The 15,366-nt window shown below is 64.1% G+C and overlaps 1 protein-coding gene across 1 annotated transcript in view; it reads left to right on the forward strand.

Moving 5' to 3' along the window:
- The window catches only part of PDXK (pyridoxal kinase), a 161,047-nt gene that overhangs the window by 54,288 nt on the left and 91,393 nt on the right, over positions 1 to 15,366 (forward strand). The gene's annotated exons all lie outside the window — the stretch shown is intronic.

Here is a 15,366-nt window from a genome sequence, read left to right on the forward strand (position 1 = left end):
CTGGGCCGGGCTGGGGGCCCTGGGCTCCGTGCTGGCCCCTCCCCGCTTCCTCCCGCGGGCACTCTGGGCTGGGGTGCTAATAAAGAGCCAGATCCATCAACGCCCCTCCGCGTGGTCTTCAGGGCCTTGGGGGGCAGGGGCTGGGCCCCGGTGCTTCCAGCGTCCTTCCTCGAGGGACCCCTCTCGTACCCCCCACCCCTGCGCCTTCCCACAGGGAGCTGGGGTCCGGGGAGTCCTGGTGTCTGGGTACCTGAGTCAGTGCCCCGCGGCCTTGCTCGCCCCTTCCCGGAGGCAGGCTGGGGGTCCACACCAGACTGGACCACTCTCTCCCCTGCCCACATCTGAGACAGGGAGGGGTGTGGCCCCGTCCAGGGTGTGCCCCTGTTGGGCAGTGGGCGGGGGCAACTGACTGTCCCCCTCTGTAGCCCCATGTACCCCCTCCCACAGGAGCCCTGGTCATTTGCCTGTACAGAAAGGGGGCCCTGCCAGCTGGGCAGCAGGTGGGCCCCCAGCTCCTCCTGGTCAGCTGACAGCTTTCTCACACAAGTTGGCCTGTCGCCCACCAGGCACAGTGGAGCAGGCCCCTGGTGTCTGTGGAGGCAAGAGAGGAGGGAGAGGAGAGGGAGGAGGGGGGTGAGGGAGGAGGGGGAGAAGGGGAGGGGAAGGAGAGGAGGGGGAGGGGGGAGGATTCAGAGAAGAGGAAGAAGGGGAGGAGGAGGGATGGGAGGAGGAGGAGAAGGTGGGGGAAAGGGGAGGAGGGGGAAGAGGGGAGGGGAGAGGAAAGGAGGGGGAGGGGGAGGATTTAGAGGAAGAGGAGGAGGGAGAGGAGGGAGGGAGGGGGAGGATTCAGAGGAAGAGGAGGAGGGGAGAGGGAGGAGGGAGAGGAGGGGGCTGGGCGCCAGGCAACCCATATTGGGTTTTTCGGTTTTGGTTGTTTTTGCTTTTGGCCCACACCGGGTGATGCTCAGGGTTTACCCCTGGCGCTGTGCTCACGGTCACCCCGACGGTTCTCAGGGACTATTGGGGGTGCCCTGCAAGGCCAGCGCCCTCCCTGCTTCCTTAAGCTCCAGGTCCAGAACCAGGGGTTTGCACACGGCCCACCTTCCTGGGCACCTGCTCCTGGGCCTGGCGCGGTTCTGAGTGTGGCCACCAGGGGGCGCTGCGAGCCCAGGCTTGTGGCCGGGCCGGGACGGGCGGCCAAGGTCACCTTCCTGGCCCAGGCAGGCAGGGCCTGACCAGGTGCGGCTCTTAGAGGCCCTACCCGGGTCCTGGGGAGCCAGTGACCAGTGGACGCTGGACTGGGGAGCTGAGCCATGGGCATTTCTCTAGAACGTTCTCACTCACGGCTGGCGCTTCTGTGCTGGGCGCCCAGCTTGAGGCAGAAAGAGATGTGGCAACCCTCATCCCTTCCCACCCCCAGCCCCCTCGGGAGACAGCGGGCCCACCGAGGGGCCAGAGCGGAAGGCCCAGTGCCAGGCTCCCGGCCGAGGTCGGGAGTCAAAGGGACACTGCCCTGAAGGGCGGCTCAGCCTCAGGAGGGGAAGCCCCATGCGGCTTCCTGCCGCCAGGCCCCGTTCCCGACCCAGCTGACGACTGGACTCAGGATGGCGGGGGAGCGGGTGATGCCAGCTGTGCCCGCACACAGCCAGGCGAGTACCAGAGGCGGTGCGTGTGCGTTTACAGAGTACACAGACACACGCCCACTGCACACACACGTGCAGAAACTCACACATGCACACACTCGTGTGTGCACACACTTGCACACTCACGCGCAGGTGTGCACACAGCACTCAGGGATGTGGGGCAGCACTGGTGCTCGTGCCCTGAGAGCCCGGTGGTGGCTGGCGTGTGGGAGCGAGCAGATGGCCCAGAGTTCCGACGCCCGTCCAGGCACCCCAGAGCCAAGAGCTGACACTCCCCCGGGGCACCTTGAGTCTCAGCTCAGCCCCTGTGAGTCGATCCCCAAGACCCAAAGTGCAACCGTGAGCTCATCTCATTCCCGAGTCCCACGGCCTCAGCTTTTTGGGGACAGGAGGGGGCGGCAGGAAGAAGGGCCCATGACTCAGCCGTGTTCTCATTTCCCGCCTTCCCGGCTGAGTCTCCCACCCGGGGGCGTCCCTGGGGGTGGGGCTGCGGCCTCTCAGCCCACCCCCCACCCCCCGGCCCGGAGAAGCTGGCACTGGCTCTGGTCTCCCTCTGCAGCTGTCTCTGCCAGGCGGGCGGGAGATGCACCCCTGGGGCTGGGCGGAACTGGCTGGGGCCCTCAGCTGGTGGGGGCACGGTGCCCATACTGATCACGCTGGGCACCAGCATGGGGGGTTCTGGCCACCGGCACTGTGAGGCTGTGTGGGTGCAGGGTCGAGGGGAATGGATGAAGGGAGAGTTCGTGAGGGTGAGTGAGTTAGGGGGCGAGGGAATGGATGAAGGGGCGAGTGCGGGAAGTGGTAAGGGAATGAGGGCATGAATGAAGGGGTGAGGGAATGAATGAAGGGACGAGTGAATGAAGGGGTGAGTAAGGGAATGAGGGAATGAATGAAGGAATGGGGGAATGAATGAAGGGGTGAGTGAGGGAATGAGGGATGGGTGAAGGGGTGAGTGAGCATAGGAAGGGGTGAGTGGTGAAGGAGCATGGGGTGAAGGCGGTGACTGGGGCAAGTGGGGCCCAGCTGATGCTTTGTGGGGCCACTGAGGCGGGGGCGGGTGAGTCCCTGTGAGTCAGGCAGCCCAGGAATAGTGCCCGGGAGCGGGCCAGCTGCTCTGGGCTTCTTAAGAGGCAGCTGGCCCGCCCCCCACCCCCGGCAGGTGCGCCCCATGCAGCCTCCCGTAGCCTCTGACCTCTTGCCCATGCCACCCACACAGGAGGCTGCCCTGCTGCCCCTCGGCCCAGGCCAGGACCCTCCCGGACCCCCTCGAGCAGCTGTCTGGAGAGACGCACAAGCTGTCCAGCCTGTGCGTCTCTTGTGGGGGGGCCTGCCAGCCGCCCGTCCGTGGCCGCTTGGCCAGAGCCTCTGTGGCCGCTGAGCTGGGAGTGACTTGGGGGTCTGGGCACTGGGCGCAGCCAAGACTATGAGGTCTCACTCAGAGCCCCGGGCAGGGGAGGGTGCCCACCTGCACAGCAGGAAGGCTGGGTGGCCCCGCTGTCCTGCTCCTGTGATCAGCTCAGCCCTGGCCACTCCTGTGGCCCCCCCACAGCTAGACCACAGGCCCGACAGTGCCACGCCACGCCAGGTCACTGTGCACAGGCCCGGGCGCACGGAGTCTACACACACATGTCCACACGGGCTCACGCATGTTCACACACTGGCCCATGCAACACTCCTGCACATGCTCGCACACACATTCACACCCGGCATGTGGTCAACTCTGACTGGCACCACAGTGCCCAGACAGTACGAGCCATGACAGGCTGCAGGGCCGCTCTCTCACACACACACAGACTCACACAAACACACACATTCATACAGACTCACACACACACTCGCACACATACAGATTCATACACACATACTCACAGACTCACACAGACACACACACTCACACATACTCTCACACACTCACACGCACTCTCACACTCACAGTCTCACACACTCACACACACTCTCACACTCACACACTCACACATATAGACACACATACTCACACTCTCACACAGTCACACACACTTACACAGTCACACACACAGACTCATACACACACTCACACAGTCTCACAGACACACTCACTCACACACATAGACACATACTCACACTCACACACTCACACAGTCATACACAAACTCACACACTCACATACACATGGACTCACATACTCACAATCTCACACTCACACAGTCACACACAGACACACTCACACAGTCATACAGTCACACAGTCACACACTCCTACACACTCTTAGGCAGGCATACCCACACACTTGCACACTCGCGCACACACACCTGCATGTGGGAACACCCACACAAACACTCACACCCATACATTCACAAACACATAATCACACACACACTCACACACACACACACACACACATACACCTGGGGGTGGCAGTCCCGGGAAACCAAGTGTGGGCCATGGGAGGGGTGACGAGGCACTCAGGACCCCACCCCCGGCTCTGGTCTAGAGGGGCACCCTGGGTGTGGCCCAGAGCCATGTTTGGTGGCAAGGGTGCGGCCAGTGGCCCCAGCCCCCGAGGAGGAGACTGGGACTACCGCGGCCTGTGCTGGGCCCCGCAGCGGCTCTTGATGATGGGGCTCCCCTGACCTGCCTGAGAATGGGGTAAAGGCAGGGGGAGGGGCGGAATCCCCCAGGGCCCCCTCCCTCTCTCAGACCCCAGCTCCCGCCCTTGCTCTCACCCCGCACAGGGGAGGCTGGGAAGGCCCCGGCGGTAGCACGGCTGCAGCTCAGAGCCGCACAGCACCCGTTTCTGTCCGCCCCTTTCTGTCATCCTGGGCTGCGGACCCTGGCCGGGGTGGGGGCTCCAGACAGGCCCCGGGGACCTGGGGACCCTCCTCTAGCAGAAGAGGGAGGGGCCCAGCCTGCCTGGGGCCGTTTCCTGCCCCCTCCTCACGAACATTCCAGATCCAGCCCACCCGGAAACGGGTCCAACACTTGCCTCAAAGCCACATTCCAGAGGCCCCCGGGGAGGCGGCCCCTCGCCCCTCGCCTACGTGAGCCTACGTGACCATGACCACGCAGGGTGTTGGGCTGCGGGTCAGACGGGCGGCCGCCCCCCTGCCGTGCTGTTGTGGGAAGCAGAGCAGCCCAGGGCGCTGGGGGAGCCCTGGGGATGCGCCTTCATTTAATTTTGTTTCATTTTAGGGCCACACCCTGCGGTGCTCAGGGCAGAGTCCTGGCTCTGCCCTCAGGGGTGACAGCTGGCAGGGCTGGGGGTGTCGGGGGTCAAACCCCAGCTGCCACATGCCAGCTGGAGGGACCCGCCCAGGCGCCCCGAGGGAGTGCGGAGGGCAGAGAGATAGTGAGGCCTGGGACCCCCACCCTGCGGCCCATGTCTTTTCCAGCTGGCCGTGTCAGAAGACAGGCTGGGCCTGGTGTTACCCACTGGGGCTGGGTGGGGAACACTCGCTGTCATGGCCACTGTGGTCCCCACGGGGCTGAGCCCACCCCCCAACATTTCCACCAGGTGCTCGCCTGGGGGGTGGCCCCCTCGGGTGCTGGTGCCCAGGAAGTGAGTCCTGTGGGTGTGGGGCAGCTCAGCTGAAGCCAACAGGCCCCACGCAGCGTAGCACGTGGCTGGGAGATTCCCCCGGAGCAGCTTGCTCAGCCTCACACCTGCCTGGTGAAGGACGGATGGTGCTCGGCCTGGGCACACCGCCAGGGGCATCCTCTGCTCTCCTGTGCTCACACAATGCACACAGAAACGTGGCCTCACTGCATGCACACATACAATGCACACGGAAACGTGACCACATTGCATGCACACATACAATGCACACAGAAACGTGGCCACACTGCACACAAACATACAATGCACATGGAAACGTGGCCACAGTGCACACTCACAGACACATGTGCTCACATTGCACACAGCATTTATTTATTTATTTATATTTCATTTATTTATTTATTTATTTTTTCTTTTTGGGTCACACCCGGCGATGCACAGGGGTTGCTCCTGGCTCTGCACTCAGGAATTACTCCTGGCGGTGCTCGGGGGACCATAGGGGATGCTGGGAACCAAACCCGGGTTGGCCGCGTGCAAGGCAAACGCCCTTCTCGCTGTGCTGTCACTCTAGCTTCACAACATGCATTTATTGATGCAGTGCATACTTGCACACAATTCAGACACAGACACCCATGCACATGAGCATGCATAAACAGGAACAAGCAAACAGACATATATATATGCACATGACATACATGGAGACACATGCACACGTATGACACACAGCCCCGAGTTACACAAGTCCCCAAGGACACACAGCCCCAGGGATATAGCCGCAGGCAAACGAAGTTGCAGGGACACGAGGACCCCCCATCACAGAGCCGGCCCTTCTGGTCTCTCCTGGGGCCATGGGGGGGGCAGTCTGTCTGTCCAGGGGTTGGGGAGGCCCCGTGCTCAGAGTGGGGGGCTGCTCCCTCCGTGTCCCAGGTCTAAGGGGTCTTAATCCCAACCCGAAGGACCTCTCTCCACCGCCCCATGGAAAACGGGGCCTGCCGGGACACAGATTCCAGGCGCTGATGGGGGCCCAGAGCTGGCCCAGCCAGAGGACAGGCTGGTTTCCGCCGCAGCCTGGAAAGCTGGTCACTGACAGGCTGGCCTCAGGCTGGGAGGGGGGGGATCAGGGAGGGGCAGCAGGGGAGGGGGAAATGGGGTGGGGTGAGGTGGGGGAGGGGAGGGGTAGTAAAGGAAGGGGCAGGGGCGGGGCAGGCCAGAGGGCAGGCTGGGAAGCGCACTGGAGGGGCGCCGTCCTGTGGGCACCAGCCTTGCTTCCTCTGTCCTGTGGTGGACCCCGGGGAAGGAGGGCCTCAGAGGGGTCTCCAGCCTACTGGGGGGATCCCGTGTTCCCCCTGAGCATCCCCTGGTTCCAGAAGACCTGGCAGAAGTGACCGGGGTGCACGTGCAGAGGCCCTGGGCTGTGTTCAGCCCTGAGCTAACCCTCACGGCACAGGCGGGCTCCTACCCCCCCACCGCGGGCTCGGTCTGAGTCGGACCTGTGTCAGCCCCGTGGGCTCCATCTCTGAGCTGGAGGCGGGGCCTGGAGACCACCGTTGCCCCCTTTGCTTCCCACAGATCTGCAGGACTGGCCAGCATAACTGCCCACAAGAAGGAGAGGACCGGGCCTGGAGAGATAGCATAGCGGGTAGGCCTTTTGCCTTGCACGCGGCCGACCCGGGTTTGATTCCCAGCATCCCATATGGTCCCCTGAGCACCGCCAGGAGTAACTCCTGAGTGCAGAGCCAGGAGGAACCCCTGAGCATTGCCGGGTGTGACCCCCCAAAAAAAAGAAGGAGAGGACCTGGGGCAGGAATTCTGTGAGCACTTTCCCCAGAGTCTTGCAACTGGGGGAGTGGGGAGAACTTAAACCAAGATGATGTAGTAGGACAGAGAGAGGGAGGGAGGGAGAGGGCGGATGGTGTGGCCAGAACCGGGTGCAGGGACACGGGTCACTCCTGCTGGCCTCCCGTGAACCTTCCTACCTTGCTCTGATGCCCCGGGGGCGAGTCTCGGTTCTTCTTTCTGCCCACGGTCCCTCCCAAAAGGCCACTGGGTCACGCCCCATGCGGGAGTGGGGAGGAGGCGGCAGGCGGGTCCCCTGGGCAGTATCACTTCCCTCCACCTCCCCTCGGGGCGTCCCCTCAACGCCCTACCCCAGGGGCCACCGGCCGGGCAGGGCCTGCTGATCTCAGGGGCTCGGACAGTGACAGCTGCAAAGCGATTGCCCCACTGGGCTTGGCGTGGGCAGGTGAGGCAGGCAGGGTGGCTTGGGGACGCAGCGGCTACTCCCTGGCCATGCCGGTGCTCCTCCAGAGTGGGGGAAGTGGAAGTGGCCAGGGCCCCCTCAAAGCTGGGGCGGACCCTGGGGGCCCGTGTGGGTGCCTGACCCGAGCACGTGCTGGACATCTCGAGCAGAGGGGCATGGGCGTCAGGACAACGGGCAGCCCTGGGCAGCCTCGGCCTCGAGATGCTGCAGGGGCACCGGGACCCTGGGACACCAGGGTCTGGGGGCGAGGCGAGGGCACTGCAGAGAGGCCAGGAGGCTGGGGGGTCAGACTCCCAGGGCAGCCTGACCCTCCCACCCCCCCCGCCCCGCCCTTGGCTCGGGTTCTGGCTGCGGAAATTCAGGGGCTCACTCTGCAGGACCCGCCCCAAGAGCAGTCGGAATTCCCAGGGCACTTGACAGTGCCGCAGCCCAGCCCGCCCCCCCCCCCCCCCGCCCAGCTGAGGAGAGGAGCTCTGCACGCTCCAGCCCTGCACCCCTCTACGCTCCAACCCTGAGCCCTTCTACGCTTCAGCCCTGCACCCCTCTAGGCTCCAGCCCTGCACCCCTCTACGCTCCAGCCCTGCACCCCTCTACATTCCAACCCTGAGCCCTTCTATGCTTCAGCCCTGCACCCCTCTACGCTCCAGCCCTGCACCCCTCTACACTCCAACCCTGAGCCCTTCTATGCTTCAGCCCTGCACCCCTCTAGGCTCCAGCCCTGCACCCCTCTACGCTCCAGCCCTGCACCCCTCTACACTCCAACCCTGAGCCCTTCTATGCTTCAGCCCTGCACCCCTCTACGCTCCAGCCCTGCACCCCTCTACACTCCAACCCTGAGCCCTTCTATGCTTCAGCCCTGAACCCCTCCACACTCCAGCCCTGCACCCCTCTACACTCCAGCCCTGCACCCCTCTACTCTCCAACCCTGAGCCCCTCTACGCTTCAGCCCTGAACCCCTCCACACTCCAGCCCTACGCCCCTCTACGCTCCAGTCCTGTGCCCCTTATGCTCCAGTCCTGCACTCCTTACGCTCCAGCCCCTCGCCCCTCTACGCTCCAGCCCTGCGCCCCTCTATACTCCAGCCCTACACTCCTCTCTAAGCACCAGCCTTGTGCCCCTCTACACACCAGCCCTGAGTCCCCTGTGGAGTGTAGAGAGGGGCACAGGGCTGGAGTGTAGACCATAGCCCCCATTTTCAAACTGAGACCTTGACCCCACTTGCTGGCATGGGGGAGGGGATGCTGCCCCTAGAGGCCGCATCCTCCTCAGCCTGGGATTGGGCTGCATTTTCCAAGTCTCCACGGGCCAAGGGGGCAGACGGTTCATTCATTCAGATGCTCCTTTTGCGTGGCAGCCACCAAGGTCAGGTCCATGGCAGCCCGGTCACAGTCTAGCACAGAGGTCACCTTGCTCTGAGCCTCAGCCAGCTCTCCCCTGTAGCACCTCAGCGTCCCTCACCTCAGTGTCCCTCAGCACCTCAAGGTCCCTGATCACCTCAGCATCCTTCAGCACCTCATCGTCCCTCCGCACCTCAGTGTCCCTCAACACCTCAGTGTCCCTCAACACCTCAGTGTCCCTCAGCACCTCAGTGTCCCTGATCATCTCAGCGTCCCTCAGCATCTCAGTGTCCCTGATCACCTCAGTGTCCCTCAGTGCCTCAGTGTCCCTCAGCATCTCAGTGTCCCTTAGCACCTTAGTGTCCTTCAGCACCTCAATGTCCCTCAGTGTTCCTGATCACCTCAGCATCCCTCAGCACCTCAGTGTTCTTTCTCACACTTTTCCTGCTGGGTGAGGCGCCCCGGAAGGGCCGGCTGGGCTGTGGGCAGGTGGCCAGCTGACTTGGCCGGAAAGCCCAGTCTCAATGGCTTCAGGCACTCCCTGACACCTTCTCACTGCTCCAGCTGGGCTTCACCTTCAGGGACCCCAACGTCCCCGTCTCCTCTGTCCCAGTGAAGCCCTCGATGGAGCTCGGATCAGGCTTGGGTCACAGGTCTCACTGACCCAGAACTGAGTTCCATGGGAGAGGCGGGGCCTCAGCCATAGGGCGTGGGACCCCAGCTGGACCCTGTGTTTGGGGAGAACAGGGATAGCCCCCGAGCCATAACGTGCAGCGGGTGTCCTGGGCTGGGGGCAGAGCAGAAGCGGTGTCAGGACCTTCCCTGCTCCCCCAACCCACCTACTGCCCGGCTCTCTCTCCGAGAGCTCACACTGCCAGGGGCACTCAGTGCAGGTGGGGTTTGGGGGTCTCAGCTGGCCTCGGCAGGCAGAATAGGGGTGCTCCTATCCCTCACCCTGGGGAAAGGGGAGCCCAGGTATGGGGTGATCCCCCTGAGCGCTGCCCCTTCCCTGCCCCTGGGGCTTGGCTGGGGGTGACCCCCACTCTGCAGGCCAGGCTGGGAAGCCAGCCGCTCCCCCCCTCCATGGCCTCTGACGGGGATGGAAACGCATGGGCAGGCAGAAGGGGCCATGGGGTCACTGCACCCGCGAGAGGGGGCTCTGGGGAGCAGCCCCACGGCTGCCTGTGCTCGGGGCAAGGCCGAGGCCCGAGACCCTCAGCTGGCTCTGCTGCTGACAACATTCTGGAATCCCAGGCATTTGGGCCTGGAGCGGCTGCAGGGCTGGGGGTGGGGGGGTCTCAGCCTAGCCCAGCTGCTCCTGGGCATGCCACGCCCCTCCTGGAGCCCCCGACCCGGCTTCCTGCTTCCTGCTCCTTCATTCGCAGTGGCGGGGCTGGAAATAGAAACGCATTCCGTGAATTCATTCACTGCACAAATATTTACCAAGCACCTCCTCTGGGCTGGCCGCCTCCCCTCCCGTGGGCCAGGGGACAGGTGGGTCACTCCAGAGCAACAGAGAGGAAATGGAGAAGGAGGGTTCCGGAAGTGCTGGGTCAGGGGGTGCAGGGTGAGGGGGTGGAGAGGGGTGCTGAGCCAGGGCAGCCTCTCCCTGAGGACCTCGGGCTTCCCCGGCGTCTGTGTGGCTGCAGCAGATGGGGGCAAGGGGGCAGATGCAGGCCGCAGGACACAGGCCACAGCCCCCGCATGCTCTAGGGACAGGCAAGGGGACTCCCGGGACCAGAGGAGGGTCTGAGCTGAACAGCTGGTAGGATGGGGGAGGCAGGGGAGGCTCTGCTGGGTCTGCCAAGGCCGCGTGGAGAGGTCAGCCCAGCAGTGGCCGCACGGAGAGGCGGGCCTACCAAATGCCCATGCCTACTAGATACCAAAATGCAGGAAGTGGGCTGCCAGCTGTCTCCGTGGGGAAGTAAATCTGCCAGATGTGCTCTGGAGGAAGCAGGCCTTCCAGATGTTTCCATGGAGGGAAGAGGTCTGCCAGATCCCAAATTGGGGTAGCAGGAGGACAGGTGTCCCTGTGGGAGGGGCAGGAGTGACCGTGAGCCAGGGCCCGAGGCAGGCCTGGAGGGAACCCCAGCCGGGAGAGGGTTGCGGTTGGGGGAGGGGGGGGAAGGCGTGCTTGACTCTGTCCTCCTTGGCTGAGTCGTGTAAGGAGGGATCCAAGCCCTGACCCTGTAGCGGTCACTCAGAACTGCTGTCCCAGCGTGGGGCAGGACGTGGGAGAGGCCAGTCTGCAGACGTCCATGTGGAAGAGGTTGGGCTCCGAGTGACCCTGACCTTAAGCAGGTGCTGACCAGGCCGCCTCCAGTGTCCACATGAAAGCAGGGCCGAGGGTCCCTGGACCCGGCCAAGGGGGTGACGCCCGGGAGCCCTGCAGCCCGTGTGCACATGTGTGTGCATGCGAGTGTGTGTGCTGTGTGAGGGTGACGTATAGCACACAGGCGCGGCCGCCTAGCTTTCACGTACCCATGGGATTTGTACTTTCCAAGTTCCCGAGAGAACTGCAGAAGGGGTTCAGGGCCAGAAGCCTGCGGTGTAGATGGGGAATGGTCACACCCAGGTGCTGCTGGGAAGGGAGGGTGTGTGGCCACGAGGTGGGCTGTCGACACCAGCCGAACCGCCACGGCCCTCCCTAGGGCCTCACCCCTGTGATGGGGGCAGGGAGGGCAGGAGGGCAGCGCCTGCCCCCAGAGCCCCCTTTCCAAGGGGCGAGTGTGGTTCCTCAAGGCGCGGCCTGAGCCCCAGGCGGTGGGCAGCAGGCGGCTCGGAGGGGCTCCTGCGGGCAGGCCGCTAGCCGCAGGGGGTGGGAAGATGGGGCTGACGACGATGGCAGCAGGAAAGTGAGCTCAGGGCTGGCCATGAGCTGCCACAGCCATGAGACTGTAGGAAAGGGGGGTTGTCTGCAGAACTGGGGCCCGCCACTGGCTCCACGGTCAGTGCCGACACTGGGCCACCCGCCCTCACACCACCTTTGTTAGGGCCATGACTGTCACCTCCACCTCTAGTGCCCTGGTCACCTCCACCGCCGTCACCCCCATCATTTCATCTTCAACCACGTCGCTCTGTCTTTGCCGCCCTGCTGTGGCCAGCTGATGCTGTCTGTGCGCCTGGGGCTACGGTGGTTGACTACCCTCTGCGCTCCTGGGCTATGGGGGTGACTGCCCTCTGCATGCCTGGGGTGTGGGGGTGACCACCCCTGCCCAGGGGCCTTCCTAGGCTGCTCTCGCTCCAGCCCTCAGGCCTCCGCCTCCCACAGCCCTGCCGAGACTCTGAAACCCTTCTGTGAACAAGCGCCCGGGCCCCGCGTCTCCATCTGCTTCCTACAGCCCAGAGTTTCCCTGTGGCCCCGGGGGCAGGCTGGAGGGGGCTTTGGCAGCGTAGGGGCTGCGGGTGCCAGGAGACAGATCAGACTGGCCTGGAAGTTGGGGGTTTGCAAAGGAGAGGAGGGGCAGGGAGGGGCCCCCAGAACTGCCTGAGATGCCCCACACTGTGGCCAGGGTGTGTGACCACTGGCAGCTGGGCCTGGGGCCGGGTCAGAGGCCGCAGCTGCCCCCGAACAGTGCTGGGACCCAGCGCCCTCCTGCCCCCCCTCCCCGCATCTGCACCCCGCCCAGTGTCAGGGATGCTGGGCTCATGAGGGCCGCAGGGGGACGGCCCTGGACAGGGGCCAGTGGAAGGAATAGAAGTTTCTGGGGAGACCGGCCAGGGCCGAGAGGGGCAGTCAGGGCCTGGCTGGTCCCTTCTCTGGAATCACCTCCGTCACCCCCATCACCTCCCCAACCTCCTGCCAGCCTTGTCCTGGCCCCTGGGACGGGCCTGAACCTGGCAGCCCCGGGCAGTGGGGGTGAAGACCTGCACTCGAGCCCAGAACCTTCCTCAGCGGCCCCGCTGCCACGGAGCTCTCAGTGACATGAGTGACCTGAGTGCGGCCACGGGAAGGGCACGGGAAAGGCACGAGAAGGACATGGGAAGGGCACGGGAAGGACATGGGAAGAACACAGGGAGGACATGGGAAGGGCACAGAAAGGGCACGGGAAGGACACATGAAGGTCATGGGAAGGGCATAGGAAGGGCACGGGAAAGGCAGGACCTTCCATGTGCCAGGGTCGCGGGCGGGTACACTGGAGTCTGGCGTTTGAGGCCTTGAGAGCGATCCTCAGTAGCTGTCCCTGGGCAGCGGTCACTGGATCTGGGGAACTTCCTGCCCACCCCTGTGCCCGAGACCCGCCTGCCAGCCCCGCCAGCAGCAGCCCTGGGCTCCCGTGGGCCCCACGGGGCCACAGACACGGTAGGCCAAGGCCTCACTCCATCTGCCCAGGCCTGCAGGCCACACGTCCAAGTGGCCCCAGGACCCCTGGGGTGGCCCAGCTGGGGGCAGTGCCACGTCACTGAGACCCCAACAGACCCTGACGGACCCTGCCCACATGCAGGTGCCCAGAGAGCCTGGCCTCCTGACAGGCCTCAGTTTCCCTGCTGGGCCATCCAAGGCTGGGTCCCTGCTGCTCTATGGGGGGCTGTAGGTGCCGGGAGATGTGTGGTAGGGAGCACTGTGGCCCAGGCACCCCAAATCCAGGATGGAGAGCAGACACCAGGGTCCCCCGCGGGACCTCCAATGCCCAGAGAGAAAGGAGCCCAGCCCTGCCCAGAGGCCCAGCTCTCCGGGGAGCACAGACCACGGGGGCGAAGGCCCAGCCGGCTCCTACGGGCATGGCCTGGCTCTGGCTGGGGCACCCCAAGGCCCCCCCACCCCCGGCCTTCACAGCCCGTGTCCTGCTCTCTGTGTCACCCCTGGCAGTGGGGGCCCGAGACCAGTCTGCAGGGATGAGGCCAGATTTTGTCCCGTCTCCCGTGTGGCACCTCGGGGCCTCGCTCAGGACGGACCCCTCAGCTTGCTCTCCTGAGCACGGCAGCTGGGGAGGCTGCGCAGGCCGGGCCTGACCCACACAGGGTGGGACATGTGGCACTGTCGCCCCAGGACCCCACCTGTGAGAATGTGCTGCCCCCCTCGCTCCATGGCCCTGCTGCAACGACCTGGCACAGACCCATCCTGGGCCGTGTCCTTGGCCACAGCTCTGCAGCCCCAGGAGTGGCCAGGGGGCCAGCTGGGGTGTCCAGTGAGGTGTGTGGGTGCCCGGGGTGAAGCCCCCCAGCAGGCTCCCCATGGGCATGGCCAGCCCGCAGCCACCCAAGAGACACCTGCCCTCAGCAGAGCCCACAGGCACGGACACGCAGGCTCACGCATGTACATGCAGGCACAGTAGCACCTAAAGCCCCTGAAAACACCTGCACTCAAACACACCTACACAGACCAGCTCAGACACAGCAGCACACAGCGCACTCATGCACACACACACACACCAGGCAGCACTTACATACAACAAGCATGTGGACATGTGTGCGCACACACAGCAGCATAGACACATGTGCACAAGGGCAGGAGTGCACACACATGGGCACAAGAACACGTGAACATGGACAGACATGCATAAGGACACCCGTGCACACATGCGCAACAGCATCCACAGTCACACTGCACACCTGCACATGCCGCACACTATTGTGTCATGAATGCACGTGTGCACGTTCCCTGGTGCACACACGTAGTCATGTGACCCCACAGGGCCCGTGTGCCCACTCACATCTTTGCCAGAGAAAGGGAGATGGGTGAGGGGCCCATTCCTGCCATCGTATCCCGCATACACTCCAGCAGGGGTGTGTTCTGAGTACTGCAGACACCTGGGGAGGGGCAGAGCCCATAGGCTAGCGGCCTCTCCCTCTGTTCTCGTGGAGGTCAGTGCTGCCTGGGGCTGGCTGGGCGCCCGCTCAGGCTGCCCTTAGCTTCTCAGGCGTCTTGTTTGTGCTTCCGTTTAAGGAGCGCCCCGCACCCGCCCTCTGAGTGGAGTGTGTGCCCTGGTGCCAGCGCCACAGACTGCCCTGCCTGTTTGAGTGGGCAAAACCTGCCTCCACCCAGTGCTGGAAGGTTCTAGAAGCCCAAGCCTGGGAGGAGGGATGTAGGAGCCTGGGTCAGAGGCCAACAGGGGTACGGCACCTGCAGCTCTTTGTCCCCGTCCCCTGGCCCCCTTGGAGCCCCGCCGTGATTGTGGGTGCTGACGTGCCAGGCGGGCTGCCCGGGCAGAAGGGAGTCAGACGTGCGGTGAAGCCCCCGTATCGGTCTGGTGTTGGGTGGGGGTCCCTGAGACACGCTGTGCGCCCAGGGGCAGCGGGCTCTGCTTCACGGCCCTGGAGCAGGAGAGGGACAGGCCAGGCGGCGCCAGGCAGTTCCAGGATGCTCTTGGCCATCATGGACAGAGGGGCCTCTGGATGGGGGGCACTCTCCCTGAGGGTGGGGCCGGCCATGTGAGTGTGCATTCGTGTGCGCGTTCATGTAGAGTGTGTGTGCTCGTGTAAGTGGGGGTTCCCACCACGACCCTACCTGACCTGAAGGGTGATGCTCTCGTGTCTGCACAAAATACACATTCACATTAACACACTCACACACACAGCTACATGAACACACTCAGACTCTCTTACATACTCAGACACACACACTCACACACGCTCTCACACACAGCTATG

The sequence above is a fragment of the Sorex fumeus genome, unplaced genomic scaffold, assembly GCF_029834395.1.
Source record: "Sorex fumeus unplaced genomic scaffold, SorFum_2.1 ptg000041l, whole genome shotgun sequence".
Classification (NCBI taxonomy): domain Eukaryota; kingdom Metazoa; phylum Chordata; class Mammalia; order Eulipotyphla; family Soricidae; genus Sorex; species Sorex fumeus.